This window comes from Dipodomys spectabilis, unplaced genomic scaffold (assembly GCF_019054845.1).
Source record: "Dipodomys spectabilis isolate Male_0828 unplaced genomic scaffold, ASM1905484v1 ptg000339l, whole genome shotgun sequence".
Lineage (NCBI taxonomy): Eukaryota > Metazoa > Chordata > Mammalia > Rodentia > Heteromyidae > Dipodomys > Dipodomys spectabilis.
In genome coordinates this window covers 1,502,741-1,509,392 of record NW_024871016.1, presented here as the reverse complement: position 1 = coordinate 1,509,392, position 6,652 = coordinate 1,502,741, and positions in this window count along the sequence as shown.

Below are 6,652 nucleotides of genomic sequence, written 5' to 3'. Positions count from 1 at the left end.
AAATATTACAGGAAGATCTTTGATTCATGTTGAATGGAAATGAGTAGGTTGAGCTGTTGCATATATTCTTGTGTGTTCGTGTGTGTGTGTGTGTGTGTGTGTGTGCATTTGTGTGTAGGGGGGTATATGTGTATCATTGAAATCAAGGATAAGGATGTTGAGCCCGGGTCTGTACTTGTTTCCTTTTTCTAAGATATACACTATGGCCTTTCTTTGTTGGTGGTATGCTCTGATTGCTTGCTTTTACCTGATGTGCATATTCCAGCTCAATTTTTCAATTAAAGCTTCTTTTTTTATAATTCAGCATAAAGGGCTCTGATAGTGTTTTGTCTTTAGTCTGCCATCTAAGATCTTCTTTTCCTCTTCAAAAATTAACTTTCAATATAAATTTTACCTCCTGACTGATTTTTCCTTTAATTTGCATTTTGAAATAAGTATTTTAAGTCCTTTAATCTCTGTATTTATGAAGAAAATAATTTTGAATTCTCTGTTTAGTGTAATAACACCTGGACAGATTTGTTAGCACCAAGACCTTAAAATTACTTTTGTAGTTTTAGTTTAAAATACCTCCTCCATGTTTACAGCATAGGGAGACAAATAATTCCTAGTAACAATGATAACAGTTTTATTCATTAAAATATCAGATAATTCATAATTTTGATTATGTCTAGTGGCAAATGAATACATTTGCTCAATAGATTTGCTTGATAGACCCTTGCACAAAAATACCACTTATGGGGGCTGAGAAGGTGGATCAGTGGTAGACAGCTTATCTTGAATGCATGAGACCCTAGGTTTGATTCCACGGCACCACCTAAGCAGAAACAGCTAGAAGAGGTATTTTAGCTCAAGTGGTAGAGCACTAGTCTTGAGCTGAAGAGCTGAAGGACAACGACAGTTCACCACCATCAGCAAATTAAATAAATAAAACTCATACTCAAGTACATGAATTTCAAAGGTTGATTACCATTTTAGTTAGGGGCAGGGTGCCAAGATACAGCAGAACTCTGTTGCAAAACTTTAAGAGGAATTTCAACACCTAACAAATATGAAAACCAGAAAGTAAAACATTAGCTCTGTCAACAACATATAGAATTGTTACTCAAAGAGAAACCAGTACTAAGAATGAACTACTTGTTATAACATTTCTTAAGAGAATATGGCTTTATATTAATTATCATATAAATTGACCTTCAAAACTCCATCGACGGGCCTGAGTCTTAAGGGCACCTACACAAACTGGAGTAGATAATCATCAATCTGGACTTTTAAAATTGTTATTGCATTTTTAATGTTGTTATACGGATAACCATTTTGTAAGTCAGGTAATGAGTTCATTTCCTGTTTGACAATCCCATCTCTCCTGTCCCTGTCCACAGTCGTATAGCTCGTTGTGAACACAATAGCTACAGTGTACAAGTGCTGCATTTGTTTCCCTGTTCTCCTTGACTATCTCTGGCTCCCTCAATGCCCTAAATGGATAAACTAGAACAGAAAAATCCCTCTTGTTTCCAATTCCTGGAATACATTTCAATGTAAACATCAGTAATTTTATGAGAGTGTCAGGCTCCGTACACACATCCCAAACACGTATACTTCCTATACCCAGTCATAACTCCCACCTGATTCTAAGGTCCACACAGTAATTCTTTTCACTTTGCACACAGGATGTAACTGAGATACAGAAAGATTATGTAAGTCACTGGAAATACTGGGCTGGGCATAGTGGCTCACTCTTATACCTTACCTACTCCAGAGAGTAAGATCTGAAGATCATAGTTTGAAAACAACGCAGGTTGACATATCCATTACATGTTTATCTCCATTTAACCAGAAGAAAGCGAGAATTGTGTGTTTCACTTGGTAGACCTAGAACGCCACTAGACATGAGTGGGAAACCTAAAGAATATTGACAATATGATGATTTTTAAGAACTAATGTTGTCACATAAATAATCTCAGACACCACACACACACACACACACACACACACATACACACACACACACACACACACACACACACACACTCCTTAAAACAGATATTAGTACTGAAAGCCAAATAGTTTTTTTTATTTTATAAGTTTTATTTTTAGCTTTAGTGAGGTTTGACTTGATAGTTTCTACTGATGAGCCACAACTTAGAACTTTGTTATAATTATACCCATATCTGTATTCAGAAGAACATTCTCCTAGTTAAGTCTTCCTCCTTTTTCAGCAATTATAAGTTTTCTTTTCTTGGTCCAGTTTCTTTTTGGGATCTCAATCTCTTAGAATTTTCTGTTTTGCATGGTCTGTAAGTTCATTGATCCAGTAGATCTCAGCCATCCTAATAACCTGGACAGAACCTGCCTTGGGAAAAATGTTCCAAGCTCACCATTCAGTGGATGTTGTAAGTACTCACCCATAATCACGTTCTCTTCAGAATTGGGAACTTGTTTGGTCCAGGAGTTCAGGGAATGCATGCACTGTGTGCTATTTCATGCTTTTTTAAAATGGCAGCTTCCACCTATTGTCTATTTTAAGCATGGTATGAACAGAAGGATTGCCCCTAAGAGACAGAAGCACTGTACTAACTGTGGCTCTCAAAACATAGAAGGAGGGAAAGAAGTTCTGAAGGAACCATGGAGCCTAGAAACTGATTTCGTGAAAACTCAAACTTCCATTTATCTTACCTTCAAAATAGAAAGTCAGAGACTGCAGTTACTTGTATGCTCCATTTATATTCCTGAGCAAAGGGCTCCCTTCCCCTTTGCCCTTCTGACAATTTACATCAGGAGCAGGAAGGAAGATGTAACAAGAACACCTAGAGTTTGAGTCTGAGATTAAAAACTCCTTTTTGTGATCAAAAACATTCCACCACCTCCTGAATTGGATCTGAAGGGCAGAAGGAAAAAAGGTTAGAAATTCAGAAACTTGTAATTACTTCTAGGTTTGCGATCTAAACTCATCCCTTTCCACCCCTCAGAATCCTATTTCCCAACTATGTAGACACCCTTACACTCTGTTCTCTTGGAGCATTTGAGTGTGGGGCATCATCTCCTTCTTATGTGTACTGTTTTACAAATGGAGATTTTCTCCTAGGCTCAAAATGATTTCATTGATTGGGGCATTGTGTAATATGCTAAACAGAGAGTTACCTGGAAGGAAGGTCCTAGAAGGCAAAACATCTACTAGGAAAATGGAAACCCATGGTTTGGCATGCTTAATGTTTTAACTTGTGCACTGAACTAACAGGAGAAAATGACACACTAAGAAATCTGCCAATTATGCCAAATAAAGAGATATGATGAAGGTCAGAGAAAGGACATTGGTTTCATGGTGGTCATGACAAGACAACACCTTACCACACCTTCAAAATACTAATCCATACTCACCTACTTTTTTATTCACTCATGTCATTAGGTCTGAGTTGTATGTAGGATTCCTCAGGGCCTTCAGAACATGAAGATCTCTGGGAGAGATTAACACTGGTCTGCATTTGGGGTATAAAATAATCAGTTTGATGAAAGCTCTTAGTAATATCCTACAAATATGGGCATTTATCCTACTACACTTGGTAAGTATGCCCTCAATAAATTATCTTTGGTTTCATCACTTGCTGACATAGAAGCTGTCTGGTAGCTCCATTGTGAATTCACTTTATTCTGCTGAACCAGAAATGGAGAAGGAGAGACTGACCAGAACACATTTGCATCTTTCTCAATGAGCAGTGAATGGCAGGGGAGTATTTAAGAAGCTCCCCATGTTCTCAGTTAGCTAGTACCATCTTGGATTCCGGCTCAAATCTTGATAAACAGATACAGAAATTAGCTTGTTGTACCAGATTCACAGTTAGAGAGGTAGATGAGAAAATGAAAGGGCTTGGTGTGAAAGCCACGGGTTGATATGAAGCACAATTCAAAAGATGTGGAGATGAAGCGATCTACCTGGAAGGAAATGGAGAGGCAGCTGAAACAGAAGAGCATCTAGAGAGAGAAGATAGAGCAAGTTTGATGCTACCTGGACATCAAAGTAATCCACCTGAGGTACAACAATCTGGTTGTGCAGAGCCACAGAGAGAAGTTGGAAGAACATCAGCAAGTGCTCTTGCCCATTTCTAGGGAGCTCCCCAATTGCGATGGTAAGAATTGATAGCTTCTCAGAGCACTGCTGCTGAGCACACCTCAGATCCCTTGCTACCATGATAATTGACACTGGAGAGGAGCAGCAAGAGTTGTATGAGGTGATTGCAGCTCACTATGTGGAGCCTGTTCTGTAGCATTGTGGAGTCCATGTCAGGATTCTTAGAGCAAAGATCCTCTAGCTGGTGTCAAAGAATGCAATCTACTTGGAGTACACATTTATAGATGGCACGTGCCTGAACACAACAAGTGGATAATGCGCTGCTAGAGGTAGTTTTCCTAAAGATCTAACAGCCCAAACTGGACAGGCAAACCCAGAGCTATGCACCACATCAGGCCACCATGCCAATTTCTTCTCCCATAGTACTGGCTACCCACTTTGCACACCCATGACCTTGTTACCCTGATTGTGTACCACAATCCCTCACAACTATTACTCTTTCACTTTGTCTATGCTTCCTTGTCCCTGCTAAACAGTTCTGGATACCTGTGTTAGCTACCCCAACCCCTGCAAAGCTGTTGCTGCTAACCAATTTCCTTACACTGGAACTCAGCAATTACAGTCACAGTTAACCTTTACCTGGTATACTACTCTCTACTACTCTTTTCTGCTACCCTTAATTCATAACACCATGGTTCCAGCCACCTGAACCCTAACACCTCTGTCTCCCCTGTCTCTGTTACCCCATTCCCCCCAAAAAAGCAAGGGAAATGTGGGCACAGACAGTTGACTTGGATACTCCTCTTTCAGGCATATTGGGACAAGTTATTCCTCAGGTATTTAACGCGAGGGACTAACTGGTGGTGGAAAGAAAATAGCTTACTCAAAGTTGACTAAAATCCAAAGACATGACTTATAACTTATTGTTAGGGAAAGAAGGTCCTGCAGTGAAAGTTACTGAGAAAGAAAATTTAACAAATAGTATTGGGAACGATGCAAAAGGTTGAGCTTAGTCTCTTCTACCAGTTGTCTGAATTATTTTATGACATATGATAAGTAACTACATTGCATTTTAAAAATTATATGAAGATGCACATTTATGTGGTATTTATGTTAATTGATGGAATAGTTGCTTAGGATCACGTTAATGATATTCAATAGTTTATGCTCTATGATATGCCCATGAATCTGCCTTTGGCAATATGTATTGACCTCTCTAACAACAAATGGAATTTCATTGTCAAATACTAAAAGGACATTATTCGTGCTAGTACCAAAATGAAAGCAGGAACAAGAAAACTGAATAAAGCTACAAGTTTGAAGGGAGGGGGTCAATGGTAAGGGTTATGATAAAAGAGAAATTCTTCACCATGGAATCTTGGAAGAATAGAATGTGTTTTCTTGAATTACTAGCTTTTAAAACATTCTTAGAAAGCAAAACATTGTTTTTTATTCTTGCTATTTGGAAACTCTTTAATGAATATTTTAACCAAAAATTATCAATACAACTTTGAAAATTCAATAATGTGAATTATCAGATTAACATTATACTCAAAGTTGCCTTGAGATTCAGGCAGGCTGCATTTCTTTTCTATTAAATTAATGGAATAAGCTTCCTTTTGAATGGTTGGACAGTCCATGACACTTGTTCCAAAACAAGGAAATATACTGGAGAGAAAAAAAAGAGGAGTAGTTCCAGGAAGATGGCAGAGGAGAACCTGTAGGCTAAACAAGCTCTCACCTAGAAAGCAGTTTTAGTGTAACAGTGAACAGTCCTAGGTGGGAGAATTACACCAAGTGTGCCATCCCAGTACAGAGACTTTTGCTAGAAAGGGAAAATCCAGGCAAGGAAACAGATCTGAGCACTTGCTGGTAGCTGTGGCCGTGGTGGCTGCGCCGGTAGCAGTGGCCATTGTTGCCATACCTACAACACAGGGAGTACTGGACGAATGTGCCAGACACAGCGAGTGATAGGATTCTACCCAACACCAGCAAGAACTGACAAGGTGCAGGTATCTTCATCCTGCAGATCACAGACCAGAGATAACCCAGGAACCAAGACAAAATAACACCTTCTCAGGGAGCAGAGTGGGCAAGGTCACCCCTTCCCCTCCCCCTTCCCACTGTGCCACTACCTGAAATCTCCATCTTTGATACTGGCAAAGGCCTGGCTGAGAATATAGCTCCAACCCAGGACTTGGAGCAAAACAAAAGAGTCATTTAGCAGGTCACAGGAACCTGAACTACTTGCTAGGCTCAGCTCCACCCAAGAGAAAGTCACCCAGCCAGCGAAAACTCAGCCCCCAGAGGAATGTCTTTCTTCACTGGGTAAACAGAGCCAGAGGCTTCCCCTCCTTATAGCAGCCTAGACAATCAATTGAAACTCAGTAAACATAAACCCTGAGAATGGCTCCATGCTGGGCTCTGTGAGTGTCTCAGAAGATAGCCTCTCAGGGAAAAGCTACTGTTTGCTGAAAGGCCTCAACTCTACCAAGAACCTAGCCTCATCACAGCATCTCCAAACAAGAGGAAACTGCCAACTCCCTCTTTTGTGAGAAACAAAGCAGATCTCCCTCCCACTGAACTAGC